We start from the raw sequence: 22,793 nt of genomic DNA on the forward strand, positions 1-22,793 counted from the left end.
ATCTTTTATGGTCAGCTGATTAACACCACTATCTGGACAGGTTCACCATGGAGTTCAACTTTAACAAACCCGCATTATCTAAATTGCACAGAAAGAGGAGTCAGAATGAGTCTGGATAGGAAGAAAACAAGGTCAGTTTAATTGCTTTTCCTGCATCTTTTCAAATGCATGTGTTCTGACAGGGCCCCTGAGCTTTTCTGTCTGTTTGAACACACAAACAAGTTTAAGAAGCCTGTAAATTACAATTAGTGCAGACATTGTTATCTATCTATTCCAACATAATGCAGGGAAAAAGGAATTATATATTAACGAAAGGATTTACTAATCTTTTCCCCTTCTTCCTAAAAGGCGAATATTCTGTACAGGGAGATAAAATGACGATAAAATAAAGAAAGAAATAAACAATTTCAATCAGGCTTGATGGAAGAGGTTCAGTGTTGGAAGTTATGAACCCAAAGTGAGATGGTGGAATTGAGATTTCTAAAGTAGATTTTGCTTGTCAAAGTCCCAAGACTGACATAAAAGGGCAGGTTAGGTCTGTAACTTTTTATGACAGGTAAAAGTTGCCAACAAAATTGTCCCTAGTGAGGATATAATCTTAACAAGATGTATTTATTCTGGGTCATGGATTTTTGGAATACTTTCACTGCATTTAAATATGACCAGTGTGCTCATTGAATTCACTGTTTCCGATGATTGCTGTGACAAACTTTACACCCTGCATAAGATATTATGGGCAATTATAACATTTAAAGTTATTATGGTTAAAGGAAGCATTTGCAATTAATTAAAGATACAAGACATAATACTGTAGACCCAGCTACATTTAAATAAAACATATGAACTGCAAGTATTATGTTTAATTCAATCAAAATATTAGGATCCCAAATCTAACAACATTCTAGACCAAAATGAACTGCACATGGCATGTACACTGTTCTGTAAGGTAGCATGTTTCCTGGTGAATGGTCCATTTTTCCATCACGACTGTTTCACTTTGAGTTTGTGATGAGGGAAATGATGTGTGGGAGCATACTGCATTTTGCTTGTTCCACCAGTTATCTTTAGTATGGCGATCTAGGGTTTGTTCCGCAAAGGAAAGGTGATGGGTATCTTAAGTCCTCCTTAAGACAGCCATTCACTCCCTGCAACTGAAAGAGTCCAAGTATTTGATTGGGGAACAGCTAAGAGGCTTTGGAAGGAGGGAGTACAACAGCAGTTCTTTAAGGAACATCTGAGCTGGAGTAGTCCTGAAGGTCATTTCAAAACGGAAACATATCAGGAAATGTATCCATTAGAACCCAGAACTTTGGGAACAAAATGGACAGCTTTCAGGAATACCAGACACACTGTGGGAAGCCACAGATGTGCAGCAGTCACGCAAGATGCAAAAAAGTGGTCAGGGCTGGACAAGATCACAGTGCACGAACAGTAACATTATTTCATTATGAAAACAGAGAATTTACCCAACCCGCTATCTTTAATTAAATACTGTATGTGCAGTCTGTGGGTGCATGTAAACCTCAGTGTCAATTCCTTTTTAATATTCTACATTATGTAACCTATTTTAATTTGCCCTGATTTATAAAGCAGCTCTGCCAAAATTGTGAGTTCTAACGTGCCATAGCGTGAAAAGAGAAAATTAGACAGGAACAGACATTCGTGACTTTGTTTAAAAATAGCTTCTCTTGTTCAGAATGTTTTCCACCAAAAGACTTAAACTGTATGAAGATTCCTGTTATAACACTTGAATCTGCCAGGTAAGTCATAGTAGGATACTCTATCTTTAAAGTCACTCATGTATATATATTGACACAAACATAAAAATTAATCTGAATTAATTTAAGGATGTTACGATAACCTATAAATAACAGCGATTTTACAGTCTGCTGTCACTTGGATTTGAGCTCTTCTCTGCTGGAAGGACAGAAGTGACCTTACCACTGCGGAACAGAGCTGTTAGTCTGGCCTCTCTGTTAAATGTTAAATTTGATGTTAAAATTGGAAGCTTTGGTCTTCATGGTTGAACCTTTGCTTGAAATTTACTCCCTGGCTGAGAGATCTCACAGAAACAGATTTGTTTATTCTGAAATCATGTTAGCCACCATTATTGTACACAGACAGAGGCAACTTAGGCTTCCCTTAACAAAGGGGGCTAATATGCAATCAACATATTTTACATGCATCTATCCATCTATTTTCAAACCGTTTTATCCAATAATGAGTTGCAGAGGAGCCAAAGCCTGTCCCAGCAAGCAACAGGCACAAGGAAGGACACATCCTGGATGGGACACAAATCTATCTCAGAGCACACATAGCCCAAAACATACACACTCAAAAGGGGCCCGGAGCAACCCCAAACAAACACAGGGAGAGCATATGAACTCCAAGCAAATAGCATCCCACCAGTTGAACCCTGGATCCCAGTGATACAGGGCAGCAATCAAATGTTCTGGATTTTTCTTTGCAATTTTTGCTGACATTTACCTTCTCTTACACATAGTGTAGAGGCTGAGTCTCCAAGTTCAGATCATACCTATTCACTTTAAAATGTAGGGATGCATGCAGGCATCATTTATAATTAGACAAAACTGGACATCGGAAAGGGTGGATACCTCTGCTAGGCAATGGACTGTTTCTAGTCATGGTCACGTTGAATATTCACAAATATTCTTTTAATGTCTGTACTCTGCTACATATTAAAGCTTGTGGCCCCAAGAAGTAAGAAATATTAAGAAATATTTGTGTAACAGTGGAGCTGTTAAATTTAAGACTCATGCTTTAAAAACATATTGGTTTACCAGAAATATATATCTGAGTGCATGAGTCACCCCGGGTACAAACTTATTAATAAGCATTTATCAGAGATAATGCTCTCTCAGCACTGTGGAATGAGCTTATTTTGCTAACAATGACATATCCATTAGGAAGAAGCCATGTAAAGTTCCAATCAATGTGAGTTAAAACTTACCACATCATGGCTGAGGCATGACTCACATGGCTGTAATAAGCAGATGTTTCATCTGTGGAACATTAGCTGAGATGCTATCACAGCACTGAGAGCAACATTCTTTTCTGTCCTGTGGATGTCAATTTCCAAGAAGAGCACATGGATTATAAAAAAGTTGCATGGAAAAAAAAAACCTCCACATTTTCCAATGAATGCATCTCATCACAAGCACTTCCACTGTTTTGGCCAGCAGCAGTGCATTGGGCACTCGATGCTTTGAAATTCGCATCAAAGGCATGTTTTGGCGAAATGGAATGCTGTCGCAGCTGACTTAGTGCCTTGTGTCTGGATTTAGACTTTTACTTTTTTTTTATTTACCAAAATCAAACCCATAATATTTTCTGAATTTCCAAGAAGTGAAAAACCATGCCAAGCACATCACATGGCTTCACTCAAATGGCAAAGAAGAGTCTGCATTGCGTGTGGAGGGGAAGATTATATGGTGGCTTAAACAAATCAGTGCCCCTATAGGCTCCTTTTTAAAAAGACATTCCAAAACAATTCCCTCCTTGACTTGAATAAAATAATGCTAATAAAAAACAGATGGATGATGATGTTCACTCTTATTTAGAAATGTGATCCTGTAATGAACTCTTATCAGTAGCTTCTCTGCTCTTGTTTTAAGTGAAGTGTGGGCTTCTCCCCTCCTAAATCTGCAAACAGGTTCAGCACGCCTGGCATTTTCTCTGGAGCACACTGGGGTTGACAGACACCCTCTGAGTGAACAACAATCCGATCATCTGATTAGATAGCAGAGCACAGGCCTCTCTCAGGGGTGGTGATGTGAAATGAGTGTCCCTTTCAGCAGACAGACTCTACACATGAAAGCATGCATGGGCCTCCTACAGAACAAACAGATCTCCTGGTAGCCATCATAATAAACCTGAGATTCTGTTACCAAGGCAAATACTCCCATACAAATCCAAAAGCGTTTCAGCTTTGGGTCCAAAATCCTTACATTCTCCTGCATGTAACCTCATCACCATACTGGAACATGGAAGAGTCAGATTCGTGAAGACTTTCACTAGAATACTTGGGTCGTGTGCAAAATAAAAATCCTTTTCTCAATATTGTTATGACTGATTTCTGCATTATGACTTCTATGTCATCTTCTTTCTTAAAACCAGGAAACTGTTGTTCCATTAAGCCAATTTTTAATCTTGAACAATGCCGTAGTAAGATGATAACTGTCATCTAACAGACTGATGTGAAGATGCTGAAATGTGGACAATGTGGAATATGTCGAGAGCCTTACCCAAAAAAAAGGTGGTTTGGCTTTGAGTTTAACCCAGAAATACGGGTAGACAAGAATGTTACCCAGATCATCAGTGCTGAGGACTGTTCTGTGACCCTGAGAGGGAGAAAGAAAATTGTGATTCCATGTCCAGTTCTGAACACTTCTGAGTAATAGTAGGTATCGTGCATCCATAATTACCACATAGCGTGGTATCAGATGGTTTGATCTTAGTAAAAAAAAGATTGAAGATATCAGCGACAGTAACACCATAAGAAAATAAGTGACAGCAAGGCAAGTGAATGAAAAATGTAGTGAAAAGACACAATTATCATCTCTGATGCCTGAAGTCAGACAGCAGTTGTATCACTGTAAAAAAGTTAATCAGCTAATAACTGCAATAATCTTACTACCATCCTGCCCGACACTTAGGGAGAAAAAGGGTAGAAACAGAAAGCCGCGAAACACGCACATTAAAACATTTTTTACCAGCAACTACACGTAAATTTAAAAAGAAAAAAAACACCGTTCCACAAGACTTCCCCAGCATTTCGGGATGATATTTGGCAACAGCGGGTCAATTCATCATGGTGCCCCGTCTGTTTATGACACTAAGTGCCAGGTTTGCAAATTCCAAATTCCGAATAATACAGCTGTGGGGAATGTGTTTTATAAACTAAGCCTATTATCAGAGTTTTTCTCTCCTGCCACTCCTCCACACTTGAGTTCCCCTCAATCCCACCTGCGCAGGCCGACGGAGGGAGATGTGTTATATTATCACCTGCGCTAGCTGAAGCCGAACCGCGTTTGGGTCACAAAAAGAAAAAAAACACTCAAATGTTTATCATTATCTGTTAGTTTGCCCTTAGCAGTACGATATCTGATTTGGGATTTTCGTTCGTCAGGCAGCATGACTGCCTGTCAGCACTGGTGGTGGAGGAAAGCTGAGGGAGAAATGTTCATTTAATATTACGGCTCACTGCCGGCACCCACAAAAAGGCTTTCATCAAGGAAACACATCAAGGAAAAAGAGCACGGCACGGTAAGCACAGCAGGGTGCAGGCGCTGTGACATAGGAACACGAGGTCAAAGCAAACTATGATACCAAAAAAATCCAAAAGCCATTTAGAATGTAGCAGAGAGTAGTGAAAAGCACGGTCACTTCAATTGAGAAATGATTAAACAAAAATAAAATCTGAGCAATCCAGCAATTCTTTTTGACATTTTGGTTTATTTAAATCAAGAATGATTATCTCCCTCAGTTTTCATTCTACGCCTGATAGTAACTGCTTAAAAATCACAAAATTAAGGTTACAAAATAATAGATAATACTGCAATAGAAATAGAAATTGAATAAAATAAAAACAGACAAAACTCAATATAAATAGAGCTGCTATGTGTCCAGGGTGTATATATTATGTCTTTCTGCAAAAGTGCTTTGAGAAGCCACCTAAAGGTGCTATATAAAACAATATAAAAAAAAGTTTATTGTTATTATTTACAGTATATTGTCCCCGTCACTACTGGGGCATTAGGACCCACACAAACCGCAAGACCCCACTTACACGTCTTCCAGCAGCACTGAACCAGTTACAAAAATCATCATGATCCCGCTGAAATTAGTTCTGGTCTAGAGAGTGGGGCTGAGTGTGCTCGGAGCCCATGAATGACCAGGACCAAATGGCAGAAAGAGATGTACTTAACATACAGCTCATCTTCTGTGCCCATTTAAACTCCTGCTCAGAAAGAGTAGATAAACCTTGGCCAGCAATATGTGAGTGGCCTAACATCTTTCTACAGAAAACTGCAAGAACACATCTGTGTTTAGAGATTTTGCATGTTAAAACAAATGAATCACAGCGAGAAGTCAGTAATAAGCAGCCATTATTGTTTCTAATTTAAGACTTCGGATGGTAATAATTATTATTGCTTACACTAAAGCAACAGAATCATTGATTAAGCACTTTATTACATTTAAAGCATTGTCTTACTTTAAACATAAATTAATATAAATGCCCCATCTTGAAATGTTTGCCAACCATTTAAATATGTAATGATATAAGTAATAAAACATTAAACTTTGTAAATTAAAATCTCAATGAAAGCATTTAGGCACAGCTGTTCCTCTGTGTCTTTATAAACCACATATTAACAGAAGTAAAGAGCTATTTGAAATACAATATTTGTCTTTAACATTTGCTTAGCACAAAGAATCAAGCCTATGATACTTATTACTAATACTAAGAACATTTGAATGTTGGATGAAAACTGCCTACTTGCTGTAGTTCCAGAAAACTCTCTGACAGAACATGGCTTAAAACCCTCTATTATTCTAATTTCTTGGCAGAATTATGGGTAGTATGACCCTGTGACAAGAAATCAAACATCTATATTTTTGGTTGTGTAAACGTAAAAGTAGTCAATAAACTGAACACAACTTAAACTCAGATGAAAACCAGAGCAGTAGAAAACGTCATAGTGTGATTAGTCCGCAACGTTAAATACATGTAACCATGGCGTTCCTAGGTAGATTCATCTGTAAAGTTATGGCTTGAGTTCTGCTGTGCTACCTTCTTTGGTTTTTGCCTTTTCCAAGCAGCACATTCGATTTTTAAGCTTGGACCATTATTATCAACTTAAGTCCTGCAGGCATCTTCCGAGAACTGACTTGCTGGGTATCAACACTCCTCATCAAAGCAAACTCCCCCATTCAGGCACCACAGGACCCTCCCTGAAAAATGACACATCGTTCTGACAAGATCACACTTCTGGGGGTCTTCTTTTTTACTCCACGGCAGGCATAAGGATAGTATCCTTCCACCCATTTTCCAACCACTTTATCATATATACACTGTGGGGACTGTGGGGATATGGGGGATGCCACAGTACAGAGGTTGCAGGGGAGACACAGCATATCATGGCAAGCAGCAAGTGCAAAGCAGAGTACACTGTGGATAGGACATCCGTCCATTGCAGGACAGACACAAACTCCAGGGACAATTTTCCCAGAAGCTAATCAACCTACCAGTATGTCTTTGGACTGTGGGAGGAAACCAGAGCACCCAGAGAAAAGACATGCAAATACAGGGAGAACATACAAAATTCACAATCATAGTACCCCAGAAAATTAACCAAGGACCCCAGCAATTCAAGGCAGCAACACTAATCACTTTGCCAGTGTGCTGCCCCACTTTCATACACAGCACATTTCTCCTGATCTGAAAATTCTACATCAAATTGTTACATGCGAAATGAACCGTTAGCATCACAACTTCAGGAAGCTGTTCTGATCAGGAGAGAAGTAGCAGGCAAGAAGCGCTTTGTGAGATGAGGAAACTATTTAGGTCAAGCGAATATTGGAGAATGTTTTTCCTACAGAAGACAAAAAATTTTCAGCCCCCAAACTGAACAGTGTCTGAGAAAAAACTCCCTTGAAAAAGTTAATTTGGGATGATGTGATCAGAAAAGCAAAAGAGAAGAGTGCGATCAACATAAACTTGGTCTGTGAGATTACTATGAAAGAGCAACAAAAACAAAATGCAGTGGGTGTGGAGCTTTGTACTAAAACCCAAAGAAAATGTCATTAGGGTTTGTAGGTGACTCTTTTTGTAGTGACATCTTAAATGATACTGCAGGTGTCGGTTCTTCTAATGCTGTCTCGCGGCCACCACAGCACCGTTAAAAGACTGAGCTGAATATGATCCTACTACTATCTGCAGGGCAAAAACTTAGTCCATATGTTGGAAATCTCATATTGCAGGGAAACTGCCAGACAAAGGCATTAGGGTAAGCACATTTTGTTCCTGGTAAATAAAGGGAAAAAAGGCAGTGGAGATAAGAAGATGTTTATTTGCACAGAGCCTTCATGGTCACGCAGGCTTCACCAGGGTCACAACAGTTTACACAGCAGGGAAACTGTTAAAGGCTCAGCAATAAACTCAGAGCAAACCAAAAGAGGAGAAACAAGAGCAGTTGTAAACACTTGGGCTTTTTTTCTTTCCTTTGTTTAGATAGGCCTCCCAAAAAAATGAAAGTAAAAAATAAATGCTCTGTGGCATGATAAAATAAAATTTGACGTGAGAGGGACTTCACCTGTGCACATTCAATGGCAGCTTGCCAATTGGTGTGAATTTGGTCTGTTCTGTTTCTTTGCTGGGTGAACAGTTTTCAGCAGATTGGAGATTTCAGGCTGCAGCTCTTTTTTAAATAGCATATTCAGAGTCAGCGAGTGTATTTTAACCCTGTTATCCAGGGAATGCCACAGGGACAGCAGAGTGTTGCACAGTCCTTAATTTTAGCCATTCCAAGCATTTTAGTCCCCAAGCCTGTAACAGAATCAATGTCGCTCCCTTTGAAACCTCGACAGCACAGAATTCTCCTTCAGCGGAGGGCCTGGTCTGTCAATTCAGCAGAGTTCGCCGCTGTCTGGGGATCAGCGCTCTGCCTGCTCTGAACCCACAGGTGGCCATGATCGCTTGAGCTGAGCTCCTCACTCAGGGCCAGGTGGGGCGGACCGTCACTGAGCGAGGAGCATCTGCCTCTTCCGAGGAGTATCGATGGCCAGAAGCCAGAGCTTCAGAAGTTATTCCGACACACAGCACAGATGGCACAAGCTTCACAGAAATCACTTGAGCTGATTTCAGGGAAAGAAAACCACACTGGAAGCCGTATACCCAGCAAAGAAGCCCTTTCCAGCAGCCACGTTTTAAAAGGATGCAGACTTCAAAACTAAAAAAAAGCCTCCAATTTTTCCCAGACAGTTTTTCCCATTTGCCTGTTCTGCTTATAATTTTATCTTACCCCCAGAAAAGGTCAGTTTAGTCTGGCTAGCTAATTGGTAATTATTAAAGGGATGACATAAACCTATTAATATGTTATTAAATACACTTACTTACTTGTCAGGATCTACAAAACTTTCAATTGCATTTGATGTTTTTAAATTTGCATTCTACAGGGAAATTGTAATTGATTTATTAATATACAGTAAGCACTTGGTTATTTCAGAAGTGAAACTCTTAGATCATTAATACTACACAAATTATTAATGAATATTATACTGAGAGGTTTATATAAGGTTTTTAAACAATTATGCCATTATTTTGTTTTAGGATAGTGAGGATCCTATTACCACAAACTACTTACTGTACTTTCCACCCTTCTGATGAGATGTTAAACTAAAGTCCTAACTACTGGGTCATTAAAGATCCAGGAGTGGGAGTAGGGTTGCTAACGCTGGGATCCTGGCGAAATTGCACACTGTGCTTGAACAATCTGGCCTCTCTACAGTTCCCCCTGACTTTGATTGTGGAAGTAATTTCTCACTCCTCTCTTTCTGATCTGTTGCTGGAACAGCTGGCGCCCAGAGGCTGTTACGTTTCACCCAGGTGGGGGCAGCACTTCAGTGAGGGAAGAAGAAGATTCCCCTCTATAAGCAGACATAGAAGTATTTAAATGCAAAAATATTCCTCATTGCCAAAAACTAAAACAGACCCCTTGACCTCTTCACTTTTCTGACCGGCAGTTATGGAACCTTCAGAATTAATATAATTGTTATTGATGGTCTAAATTAGATATTCATGTGGCTAACAGGGCCCTGGGTTGTGTGTTCACGTGGGTTTCCAACAGGTACGCTGGTTTCCTCCCAAAGTACAAGGGGATACTTTTAGGTTATCTGGCTTCTGGGAAAACTGGCCCTGGTGTGAGTGTATGTGCTCTGGGATGGACTGGCGTCCCATCCAGGGGGTATCCTGCTTTACGCCTGTTGCTTGCCAAGATCAACATGGAAGGATGGATGTATTTATCTTCTATGCACAGATCATAAGTGCTGCCCAGCTTTATTCTAAGCTTTCTGTCAGTTAGCAAGGATAGTCTCACTGATGCTTTCTAAACAAAGGTTTAACAATAACATTAGGTGTGGACATAGAATATCTACTTTTTTAACAGCTGTATTAAATAAAGTTTGAATAAACTCCATAAAATTTAATGAAAAGAGAATTCAGCTGTTTTACTAAACATAATGAATTGTGTGTTTTTTAAGTATGTTACTTAAAACAAGAACAAAGCATCTTCATTATTATACGTTTAAGCATTATAAATAAATTATTCAGTAGAATAACTTTCTGAATCATCAAAATGTATGTGTTTTCCATGTGGAAAGTCTCAAGAATGTGTCTCCATTATTGTAATATAATGTAATATATCACCCTTATTTCTGCACTCTTGAATATAATGTATTGTGAGAAAATGTAATCCATGCACACAGAAAGATGCATTAACACATTGCCTCTTATGTGTCCAATAGGGTCACATATGCGTTACCTGTATTAAATTAAAAAATGTGATGTTGCAAAGTCAGGATATCTGTTTGCAAAGATAAACTCTACCAGAGTCTGAAGTATGATAATGAGAATCGCATGGTGCTGTGACAGATCATTTATTATTTTGTTCTCAACAGATATACACCTGCAAACACTGCAAGCAGTCTCCACACTACTTTTGCATGGATGGACCGTTAATCAATGAATAACTGCTTCACCAAACATATGCCACATTAATATTCTTTGTGGAGATAATGATCTAATGGATTGCTGGAGAACTTTTAACCCAAATGCAAGAGTATTCAGGTTTATTTTTTCACATTCACACCTGTCACCGATTATCAGAAGATGGCCCTATTACATTAAATGTTAAATTAAACACAGTCAAGCACCGACCTGGAAGAGGATGGTGTGGGATACCACACCACAATTATTGACAAAGTGTTTCAATTTTTATGTGCTCACAGGTGTGCCTGAGCCATTATTCATGTAAATAGGGAACTAATAACATAATATTTTGGCATACACATCAACCGTCACGAAATGTAATATGCCTATGTTTTTTTTTTTTAAACATAGAAGATTAATACATACATCTTCGAAGGCACAGGAATGCACAGTTCTGTCAAGCTCACTGTATTTTATCCTTGTAGGGAGAGTCAGGACATGTACAGTGCAGCACAGATGGAAAGAAAGAAAAGGCTAAAAAGGGTTTATTATTGATAACAGACGGCTTTGCGTGTCTGACTTACAATTACATCCAGCTGTGATTCCAAATTAGACCCAAGGTGTATATCACAAACACCTGGAGGAACAATGCTGAACTCAGAATGCTACCTACCATATCTGTAGGTACAGTACAATGCTGAGATCTCCTGTTTTCTGCAACATTTGCTTATGCAGATGTCACACAACTGTGATGCTGTCCTCAGAAAACCTTTCAACACATTTAGTCCCTAAACATCTCTCCAATAACACCCGTGTATCAAGAATCCTTCGGCTTTAGGCTCATCACTTCCACAAAGACCTCTCAAGAAATGCAGCTCAAAGGGAACTGAGGTTTGTATAACTCACCAAGGTCAAAACTGGTTTCAGTATTTATTCTTTGGTCCGACTCAATGACTGTCAGAATGCATCCTGTTTCCACAAGTCAACCTTCAATCGTGCTCCAGTAATGTACATGAAACTGCTCAAGTCATCCATAAGGGCAGGCTGCAAAACCCCAGTGCTCAACTGATAATCCCCTGTTTTATGTAGACAAGTAAATGTAATAAAGAATTCAGTGCACAGGAATTGTGATGTTGCCATTTTTATTAAACAGTATGTAAGTAAATGTCAAGTATGATTGAGACAGTAGCTCCCAACAAGTTATCTGAATGTAGAGCTTAAGGTGGACCATGAGGTCAAGGAGCTGGCTCAAGCAGACTGATCCCTATCAGTCATTGAAACACCAGCAGAGTTTAGAGAGGGAGAGTGTAATGTGTTTCTTAAAGAGCCTGTTCTGATCGCATCATTCCCTAGTCCCTCAGTAGTGGAGAAATCGCCTGTGTCAATGGACCACTGTAGCTGGTTCAGCTGGCCAATGGCATCTGATACGTATACATCATCTACTGTGGTGGTGTCATGCTATTTGGGATCCAGCACTAGCTAAAGCAGGTATCGTGAGGCACTTTAGAAAGGTTAATACTGTAGCTCAAGTGCATGTGACATGAAAAACGGATTGGATGTTAAGTATTTCCTAGGGAAATGAACACCCGTATTAACAGGTACAAGTCTTTTAATTTGTTTAATTTTCTTTTTATTTTGATTTTAATGTATAGATTCCAGCATGGAACTGAGTTCAAAGTTGCATTTTAGCAACTATGAGAAGTTGTAACAATAACTGAAATATCCTAGATGACATAGACGACATAAAAAACACTAATGAGCTAAAAAGTAAGCAAAAGTCAAAGAATGGAGTGAAATGAAGGAAAAGCCAAACAAATTTAAGAAGCACATTTGTGCTCCTTACTGAAAATCATCTGTTATTGATTCTCTCTCTCCAAAAGCCCCCTGACCCACTTCTAAAAGCAGTGGAAAGGGAGTACTCTCTTAGCCCCAGAGTAAGTGAACAAAGATGTGATGGATAAAATGTGGTCTGCTAGGGTGTTTCACTCAATTTGCTGTGGTTTTCCCTCAGCTGATGAAAAGCCACCCAATCTGGCGGTGGAGCAAATAATTCATTGGTACAAAACAACAAAACAGTTGGGAGGTTTTCTTTCAAAGGCGGAATTTAAATTCCACCCGTTTCTCAGGTGAAGGAGTCCCTTTCATCTCCTCAATCTGATTTCAGTCCATTTCCATGCTGAGGCCACATTGTGGTGAACCAGTTCAGGTTAAACAAGGCTTGGATGCAGGTGGTTGAAGCTGAGAGGCCCTGTTGAATACTAGGCCACTGCATTGAGTTATGTCTATGAAATACTAGGATACAATGCAATGAATGTATGCTATCCCTCTTCTCTTGCAATAGTAGATGTACAATCTACGTAAAATGGAAAATGTAGGAAGACAGTTCATAACATATCAGACAGATTTAAACCCATGTTTGCAATTTTTTTGCGACTAGAGCTGCATAATACTAAAGGATTTCAAACAGAACATACTAAAACTTTTAATTGGAGATGTTTTAACTTCTAGAAAAAAGCCAATAAGACCGTGATCTAGGTTGCTAAATCTATTAAACGATCTAGATGCCCTCTTGTCATTTGTGACCATTCCCATGTTCTTGCTTAGTTTGGGGAGTATTTTTCAACACTACTGTTTGCAAGACATTTAAGTAAAAATAAGTGATTCTCTTGTCACACTGGCGCTACTGTCACATCAAAAGAGGGTTTCATCAACGGGGACAAGCGTCACAGTTGAAGAAGGCTACATTCAAACTGTTTTTTCTTTTTCCCTTTCAACATAGAGTTAACCTCCGCTCCATCCTTTGCAGTTCGTAAGATGACACAACTACCCAAAAAGGTTTTCTGAAAAATATAATCATGGTTTTGCCAATAAACATGCACAGCCACATTGCGAAACACCTACAGATTCATAAAATAAACATCAAGTTCTCTCTGCGCCTCCTTCACATTCAATTACAAAGAGCCCTGTCTTCCTATATTAGACCTGAATGCTAGAATCAGGTGGTTGCACACCGGATGGCAAAATCTTAAGAGAAGCAATTCCAACATGCTCCACTGTTTAATTGACACCAAGGAGTTGGGAGGGCATAGTGCCCTCTGAAGTGACTGCAGTATTAATGTCTGATTACCTCTGAAGGATTTCATAGGATTCTACTCTAAACTTTGTTCAGGTGTTCCAGTTGTTTCTCACAGTGCAAAATTATGCTGTCCAGGTTAATAGAAGTCTCTGAATTGCCCACCATGTGTCTGTGAGTAACTACATGTGTGTGTTCCCTACAATGTCCAGTGTCCTCTTAGACTCCATAGCCCTTCCTTGCCTCCTGTATGTCTAGTTAGACTCTTGCTCACCAATTACCTCTAAGGAAAGAGCAGCTACTGAAAATTGCTGGTTGGATGCCTCTTGTCTAAAAAGTCTGCATTTGACATATTTTGTATCCATTTTGTTTCGCATCTGTGCTCGCATGATCGTAACACAATATTCTTCCTCCATTTGTGTGATATACTTGACCTCTATCAGGTAATGATGTGAATTACCAGTAGTAATCTATTTTTATAGCTGCATGTGATCAATCACAGTCCCAGAATGTGTTTAGATGAGGGCTTAATAATGACATATCATGTTTTGGAAAGAAACATCTGGCAAATGTTAGCTGTCCCATTTTTTGTGCAAAAATTAAGCATTTAAATACCAAGAGTATTTATTTATGCAAGAATATTTATCCAGAAAGAGAGAGAGGAGAGGCTTTAGGAATTCAAACATATTTACCTGGCTTTTCACAAACTGTACAACATCTGAGAATGGATGAGGCAATTAAAGACAAAAAAGTGCCTGATTCATACAGTGCTTTCTGTCATTTTTGAAAAATGAAAAATAAAGTACTAATGTCACGAATCCTTAAAAAAATCTAAACTATCTTCAGACTCTTAAATTGTCATTCTGAGAGGTGTGTGTGATAAATTCCAATCTAAATGAAGTAAAACTCTGAAAGTGTTTAAAAAGATACATATATTTTCCAAATTCTTTATTTATTTATTTTCAATATATTTTCTTATATTGTTTTTTGAAGAATGTACAGTAACAACCCAGAAACATGCATTCATGGAAGACAATTTAAAAACCGGTGCAGTGTAATTTCATAATAATAACCGACAGCCTACAAGAACTTTTATTTTTCAATTTAAATTTTACATTCACCTTTGCTTGATCTTGTACTGAGTAGAAAATTGTTAAAGTGCTCTTTACTATAGTGCACTGTATTAAAGAAAAATGCCAGTGAATTCAATCCTTTTCATTTGATGAAGCTGTAACTCATAAGCAGCCATCAGTGATGATGGAGCCAAATACCAAACCTTGTGGTCAATTAATACTGTAATCAGTACCAGTCAGTCCCAGCTTTCATTTGTCTTTTTTAGTTGGCTTCATTGAAAACAATGACACCAGCATGTGATAAACCCCTCTGTTGAGAGCAACATGGACAACTCCAGCCATACTCAGGCAGGTTAAAGGAATAGTGAGCCAGATACCTCTAAACAGGCTGCCCGTGAGGCATGAGCACATGAATACCATGTCAGACAGCAGGATATTGAGCACAGTAGTCTTCATTAAGCCAACTCCTCACAATGCCAAGGACTCTAATCAACCCAACACCAACTACTACACTAAGTCCCTTTATTTACAAAACTAGTGTAAATGAGCATCATGTGAAAAAGTAAAACGTTTTCAAGCCTTCTCACACATTCACCCTCACGGTAGGATTCAAGGCAGGTGTTTGACTGGACCACTATGGGACGTTCAGTTTTCTATTCCTAAACCACTGCAGTGCTGCTTTGGCCTGGTGTTCTAGGTCCCTGCCCTGCTGACAGCTCAATTCTTTTCTTAATTTAAGGTGCACCTAAGTTAATTTAGGACCAAGAAAAGGTTTATTCCAAGCCGCAAAGAGAAGAAAAGAAACACAATGTTTCGGCTATGGAGCCTTTTTCAGGTATCAAGGTTGTTGTGTTTCTTTTCTTCTCTTTTCAGCATGGAATAAACCTTTACTTGTTCCTTTGCAGCCTACGCATGCTGACGCAGCTACCTACTTAAGTCAATTTAGGCTTGCCACAGAAATGGGTTTGAATGCTTGTATAATCATGACTTTTCCATTTATTATCTATTTACTTCTTTCTTTTTTTCATGACTGCAAGCTTGGAATAATGAATGATTTGCCACCTCTGGGAGCGTAAAAGTCACTTCTTCGAAAAAAGCCTTCAAGCTGTTTAGATTAATCCAAAGGAGTTATAGCCTTGCTACTAAAGGCATTGTAATGGGACCCTTATGAATGACAACATCAACTCAACAATCAATAGTAACTAAGCAAAAAACTCTCCATCCCATTGGTAACATTTCTTGTGCTCTCAAGTCTGTTCTTACTGCTCCACAGAACAGATCATTTCATTTGTCAACTGCAGCCAGCAGGCAGCTGTGTATCTGCAGTCCCTCACCATCATGCCCACAGCTACCCCTATAAACATCGCTGCCTGTTATGCTAAGCTGTCAGCATCTGATCCCCTTACGACAGCTAATGTGAACCTTCTCAGCTCTCCCACCTCCACTGGCTTCTCTTAATGAAATGAGACCCTGATCTGTAATTAAATTCTTAGGCATGGATGAAGTCAGCAAAGAAAGGGAATGCAAGGCTCTAAAGCGCATCTGCAACTCTTGGAACATGATCTTGATAGCTGGCATTTGAGCATTTATTTTCACATTTAATTTCCTAAGTGCTTTTTTAACCCATTCATTTCAGCAAACTAAATGCAATGATTTCCTATTAGACAGCCTCAAAACTACATTATCACTGAGAACCCCCAATTATCCTCCTCGAAAACCTCGATCCAGCACATTCTCTTGGGGTTTTTAGATCTTAAATTAACAGATTGCACAAATGAATGAAACATAATGTGAATTAAGTCTCATTAATGTCTACCTGGACAAATTTAACTGTTTAAACCACACAGCAGAAATGTCAAATCAGATGCTGAAGTGTGCTAGATGGCCATGGCCTCCAAGAAAAGCAGTTTTAACACAAATGCATAATTTTGGTCTCCCTGTAAAGCTGTCACCTCTCTCTCCAAGGGCAGCACTGGGGTGAAAAAAAGGCTGATACCCTCTTAGTATTAAGCGCTTACTTAGAGAATACTTAGATGGAGTGAGTCTGGCATTAGAATCTCTCGTTCTTGTTGCAGAATTGCCCATTCTAGTTCTCCTGAATCCAAGGCTATAAAATATATCTTCCAAACCTCTCCGTCCTTTCCAAAGAACCACAGGCATCCTCACTTCCGTCTTGCTGTGCAAAAACCACCTGCTCTCTCCCATTTTCCTGCTTGTGTGAAAAAGGACATGGTTTGTATCACCTGTCTTTTTACAACATGGAACTGCCAGATGAATGTAACGCACCTGTAATGCAGACACAAAATCTCTTTTGCAATGATGAAAACTAAGTTAGGCTGTCTTCTAATAAAGTGAAACCTCTAGCAGAGTCAACCAGTGAATAATAAGCAACAATAAATTTCAGGGTGATTGTTAACTCTGCATTTAACTCTGCAGGAGGTTAAACATACGCTCTGAGTGTCATGTTGTTGTCTCTGTGGATTCAAAACCATTTTAAATCCAAATGAGACAAAGACAGTAGGTTCATTAATTAAAATGCATTATCCTTATAACCCATTTCCCGCAAAAAGAACTTAACATTTCAATAACAGATTGTTAAAATTAGGTACAAGGTGATAGAAAATTGACTTAATTCTTGAAATTGCACTGTTTCATGGGGGAATATTAACCACTTCTTTCACTGATCCTATTTATTTCACTATACCTGAAACGCCTAATGTTAATCTCGACAAGCAAGTCTGGGATGAGACTAATCAGGTTCTGTGCTATCACCCACAAGAAAAGGTTTCTGTTGAAAACTCAGATCTTGAAATAATTTGATCTCGTTACAAAACAGAATGAGTAAGGCTCTGAGTATCACTTCATTGATTAATCTGTGCAAACATGATTAGTTTACTTCTGAAAAAGCATGCAACTCTGCATCAGATAACACCACACTTTAAATCTGACTTGTTCCAATAAAGTGAAGAGAATGGTGAAAGATCCTGACATACTGTAGATATGGATACATATTGATTATGTATTGTTATTAATTTGGGTTTTTATGTTATGATCCAGGTGGCACCACGAGGGATTTGAACCCGCAACTCCCTTGTCAGGAGTTCAAAGCACTAGCTCGTAAACAGTACCACAGTCCCTTTGTGACTTTAGGAGCAATTATGATCCGTAACACCAAAGCACATGAGTACATGGATTTCATTTATTTTCTAAAGTCAGTTCAGTCTTGCTTTAAAGCTACAATCAATTAACTATAGTATAAATGTTATTTCTGAAAAAATAGAAACATTAGAACACTTTATTGATTCTGTGATCTCGAAAATCCATCAAATCTTCAAGCCAAGCTGTCTCCTGGAAGTCCTGGAAAAAGATCAATATGCCTACAGTATTGATTATCACATAAAACAGCCAGATTCATGCCTCGGGCTGCTAGAAAAAGCAGATAAGTAATGAGAAAGTGTCCTGTTTGCAGAGCTCAATAAGGTGAGGAGGTCGCGGCTTTTCAAGAAATGTGTGCACTGTTGCAGTTGCACTAGATCACCTGCAGATCAGGGTGGCGCTGTTGAGGTCATAGTCAGCCTTTGACTTGGCACATATCTTGCAAGGCTAACCGCATCCCTTCCAAGCCAGTTGACTTCAATATGGCCTGCACTTTTTAAATGTGTTGCATTTATTGGGTAATTATTGCTCTAATTTCCCTCTAATTGCAGAAAGGCCTGCCCTGTCCGTCTGGTTCTCGTTAGACCCCTGCAAGAATATTTTTTTCATTAGCGGTTTTCTCACTTGCTTTAACCGGGGACTGTGCAGTACCACCCTCACACACCAGTCTTCCCTTTCTTCGTTTTGAAATGTTTTACAGGCAGCTGTGGCTGTGGAGGTGATCTGCAGCAACAGGGAGCAGAGCAGGGCCCAGTCAGAGGTCACAGATCCTGGCTATGTCAGTCCATCATGCGAAAGGGAGTGCCCTCTCCTTCATCCCACCCTGCACAGAGTAACAGAGCTAAAACAGAGGCTGGCGTTTAAAAAAAAAAAACGAAAACCATCTGATGGATATTCCAGAAGGGCACGTGGGGGAATTGAAATTCAAGTTTTGCTGTAATAATTTGCAGAAATAAAACGCTTCATGATTCCCGACCCAGTCCTACACTAATAAGGCTCTCAGTCTATTTTTTGTTTGATTTATATAACAGGAGGGGGTGTAATTGAGTCACCATAGAATCCTAATATAAAATTATAATCTGACGGGTCCTGTGTGCCAGAAAATTGCCACAGGATGATGGTAATTCAAGTGCATATATACTGTATATAAAATAAGTACTTGAAACGATATGACAGCTTTCAGTTCAGACAGAGGTATTATGTTGATTAATTCCAGTCAGTTCATTCTCTGCTCTGCTAACAAGACAAGGTCTCAAACCGAAATCAAGTCCATGAGCTCATAAAAACATAGTAGAGTCAAATTATAATATTAATTTTAATAGTAATATCAATATTTCCTTGCATTTCCATAGCACTGTCCCCAGAAAGATATTAAACCCTTTGCAAGAAAGAGGCTTTTCCCACGAGGCTTACACGAGCAGCTGGTGCCTCACAGTGTTTTCATGTATTTGTCACGAACCTAAGGTAGTTTAAAAACCTGTAAACGAAAGGTCACCACTGGCCTTGAAACACTGGTATGACCACAAACTGAAAACATTTCATGGTGCAGCAAGAGGACCCCAAGCACAAAAATAAGCAGAAAAAATAAATCCAGAAAAAATTAGCAGAACGTATTTTTCCACTGATGCAGACATATATTTTATATTTAAAAAACGAAATTGTTTTTTGGGATCCAGTTACAGTATGTGCAGCACATACTATACGTCGGTCCCCCGTGACACTATTGAAACAGCAGAAAATCTGAAAAGTCTGATACTTACTTTCACACCCAGAGCAACCATCAGCATTGCACAGAGAGGTCCCTGATACCATTAGAACAACTAACCGTGGAGAGTAAGAAAAGGAGAGTTTGATCTTATCAGGCAGTAAGGTGAAGAAACATACTGTATGAGCTGAAACAAGGGTGTTGGCACCCTCATACAGCCTGTAAACATTTACTTGAAGGGCTTCTGTGTTTAACCTTAATCATTTCATTTCACAGCATCAGATTTTGCAAAGAAAGGGAAAGTATATTCTGTGATTCCATTCCATGGTTCTAAGTCAAGAACCATGTTACATTCCTTCTTCATATTTCATCGATCACTTTAGAAGAAACAGAGATCTCTAACAGATATCTTGGATAATTCAAGTAAAAAGCTAAAAAAGCACAGTGACACCCAAAGGAAAAACAAAGGACCTGGTAATTAAGTACTTATGCCTAAACACTAGAAACAAAATGCTAGAAGCCTAGAAGCAATCATGATGGAATTTGAGATACATACTGTAGTCAACTGAAAGGGATTGAGATAAATGTAATATTAGTATATATACACTGTTCTGGAGAGATGAAGAAGGAGAGATGTAGCTCTATATATGAGAAAGAGTATTCAGGTATACTTAGACTAGAGAAATCAAGGGTATAAGAATCTGTATGATTTAGAATTATAGAAAAGTGCAATGGTTAGTGGTACTTGTCTACTATGGACCTTCAAATGCATTAATTATTATTTAGCACTATAGTGATATAAAATTTAATGTGCAAACAAGTATTTTAAGGGATACTTCAAGTTCCCCCACATGGGAAAGAAGACTAGAAAAGACCTATACTGTAGGTCTACAACCTATAACTTTCAGCCAAAACTGAAATGGTAGGCATGGTTAATGACTGCTGTCTTACCCTGTTTATTAGAGTACCTCCAAGGGTAAATGTTTATTCTGATCTAGACCTCTTAAACAAAAGAAAGTGAGGGAAACAGAGGTGAGAGAACCATTAGGAAGCTGTGATCACTTTATGGTGTGTTTAAAGTAAATTTTGTAATAATACAATCTGGGTCCAAATCAAAAGTTTACAATGTCAGGAAAGCAGGTTTTGGAGGAATGATACAGCTCAACAGACATACAAAGGGACAGGAAAGATAAGGAGTCAGTGCAGAATGAATGGCAACAAGATTAATGGATTCTGCTTGAATTATAGAACAGATTTATCCCAAGCATAAGGAGATCTAAAATGGCTAAAAACAAAGAAGAGGCCAAAAAGGTTTAAGATATTAGTTATAACAAACAGACAGAAGGCACTTTATAAAATAAATCCAGTTAAAGAAAAGGTGATCAGTAAACTGCAAGCACAGGTAAAAAGAGAGATTAGAAAGGCCTTGAGAGAGAAATAAATACTGAAATGGAGGCTAAAAGTACGTAAATAAAACAAAAAAAGGGTTATTTCAATATTACTATATGAAAAGAAACATGTTGTGTATTGTATCTGGTACAATAAAGGGACACTTCTTGGCAATTAAAAGGAAGTGACCGATGTACAAAGCTATTACCATACGAAATTAAACAGAAGTACAAAATAAGAATTTAAATTAAGGGATTGTCTGTTAAAGAGTGTCTGTCCCTCCATGAAGAAAAATATGTTGATCTTTTGGAATCAGTCCAATCAGACAAGAGAAGAGTACCCATATTTTCAGGCTTAATGGATTGTCTTACACTGGGTAATTAAAAGCACTGAACCTTTATAGTCTTAAACAGAGAAGACTATACAGGGGACCGGTTTCTATTGAAAGTCCTCAATGGCACTGACAAAGTCAACCAGACTCCTTCAGAATCCACAGTGAAACACAAACCAGAGGACAAGTGGAAACTACATGTAAGCGCGCTGAAAAATAAAAACAGGAGGCATTTCTTTATTCAAAGCATTGCAAGAGTATGGAACAAACTACCTTTCCATGTTTCCAAGACAAATGCCCTGGCTTCTTTCAAGAAATGGCTGAATCAGATCCGTGGATCAATAAGCTACTAATTACAAAACAGGCTGAATGGCCTCTTGTTGTTTGTATTCTGTCTTGCATTCAACCACAAAACTGCCACAAGGCCCAGGTCCTCCTTGAGAAAAGTGAAAGGGCTTCAGGAACTGAGGGAACATCATGAGCAGGAGGAACTCGCTAACCCCACACTCATGGAGATGCAAACCCTTAAATCACAGAGCACCTACACGGAGAAGGTAAAAGAGAAAAGTGGGGAACAGGTGTCGGAGGAAGAGGGGTATGGCAGTGATTCCCAATACTGCCACCTGACACTTGCCAAACAAGTGTGCTCTCCCCGGGACCTAGAGACAGACAATCAAGAACAGGAAGCTCCAGACAGTACCTCCCTTCACCATGTTGTCTAATGCAAGACATGGCAACTTCAGTCATAACAGTTTTAGTTACTGCAAGCCTCACCCAAAAGAGGACCAGAGAGAAAATCGAATCATCGAAGGACCAGGAGTATTAAGTCTTTATATCAGGGGTCTTTAAACCTGGTCCAGGAGAGTCACAGAACTGCTAGTTTCACAAATTTCTAAAGAACTAGGACAATTCCATTGTAATCAAAGAGGTGATTTGCTAGAATAAGTATTTAGAGATCATTTAGGACTGAAGTCCTCAGCCCCCTAGGATCAGACTTCTCGTAAACTGAACAGATTCATCAGTAGCTTACAGGTGCTGCTTCTTTGAAAACAGGTGACCTTTAAGGCTCTCCAGTACAAGGGTTGGAAACACCTGACTTATGCCTAAACGTATACCTAAATACCAGGAGTGTTAGGAATAAATTGCAAGACATAGAAGCTACTGCACTGGCATATACTTATGCTACTGGGATCAGAGAAGCATGACTCACAGAGTCTTATGGGGAAGGACACAACATCCTTAGCAGATACAGAGCATTCCAGAGAGACAGAAAAGATGGAAGAGGTGCAGGTGTAGCCCTACATATCAGAAAGAGCATTCAGGCACAGGAATCTGAA

The 22,793-nt window shown here is 39.0% G+C and overlaps 1 long non-coding RNA gene across 1 annotated transcript in view; it reads right to left on the reverse strand.

The window, feature by feature from the left end:
- LOC107075498 (uncharacterized) overlaps positions 1 to 22,793 on the reverse strand; it is an 82,072-nt gene that overhangs the window by 40,216 nt on the left and 19,063 nt on the right. Inside the window, exon 3 of the long non-coding RNA XR_001477019.2 lies at positions 18,656 to 18,854. This is a non-coding gene — a long non-coding RNA (uncharacterized lncRNA). The remainder of the gene's footprint in view (positions 1 to 18,655; positions 18,855 to 22,793) is intronic.

The sequence above is a fragment of the Lepisosteus oculatus genome, chromosome 25, assembly GCF_040954835.1.
Source record: "Lepisosteus oculatus isolate fLepOcu1 chromosome 25, fLepOcu1.hap2, whole genome shotgun sequence".
NCBI lineage: Eukaryota > Metazoa > Chordata > Actinopteri > Semionotiformes > Lepisosteidae > Lepisosteus > Lepisosteus oculatus.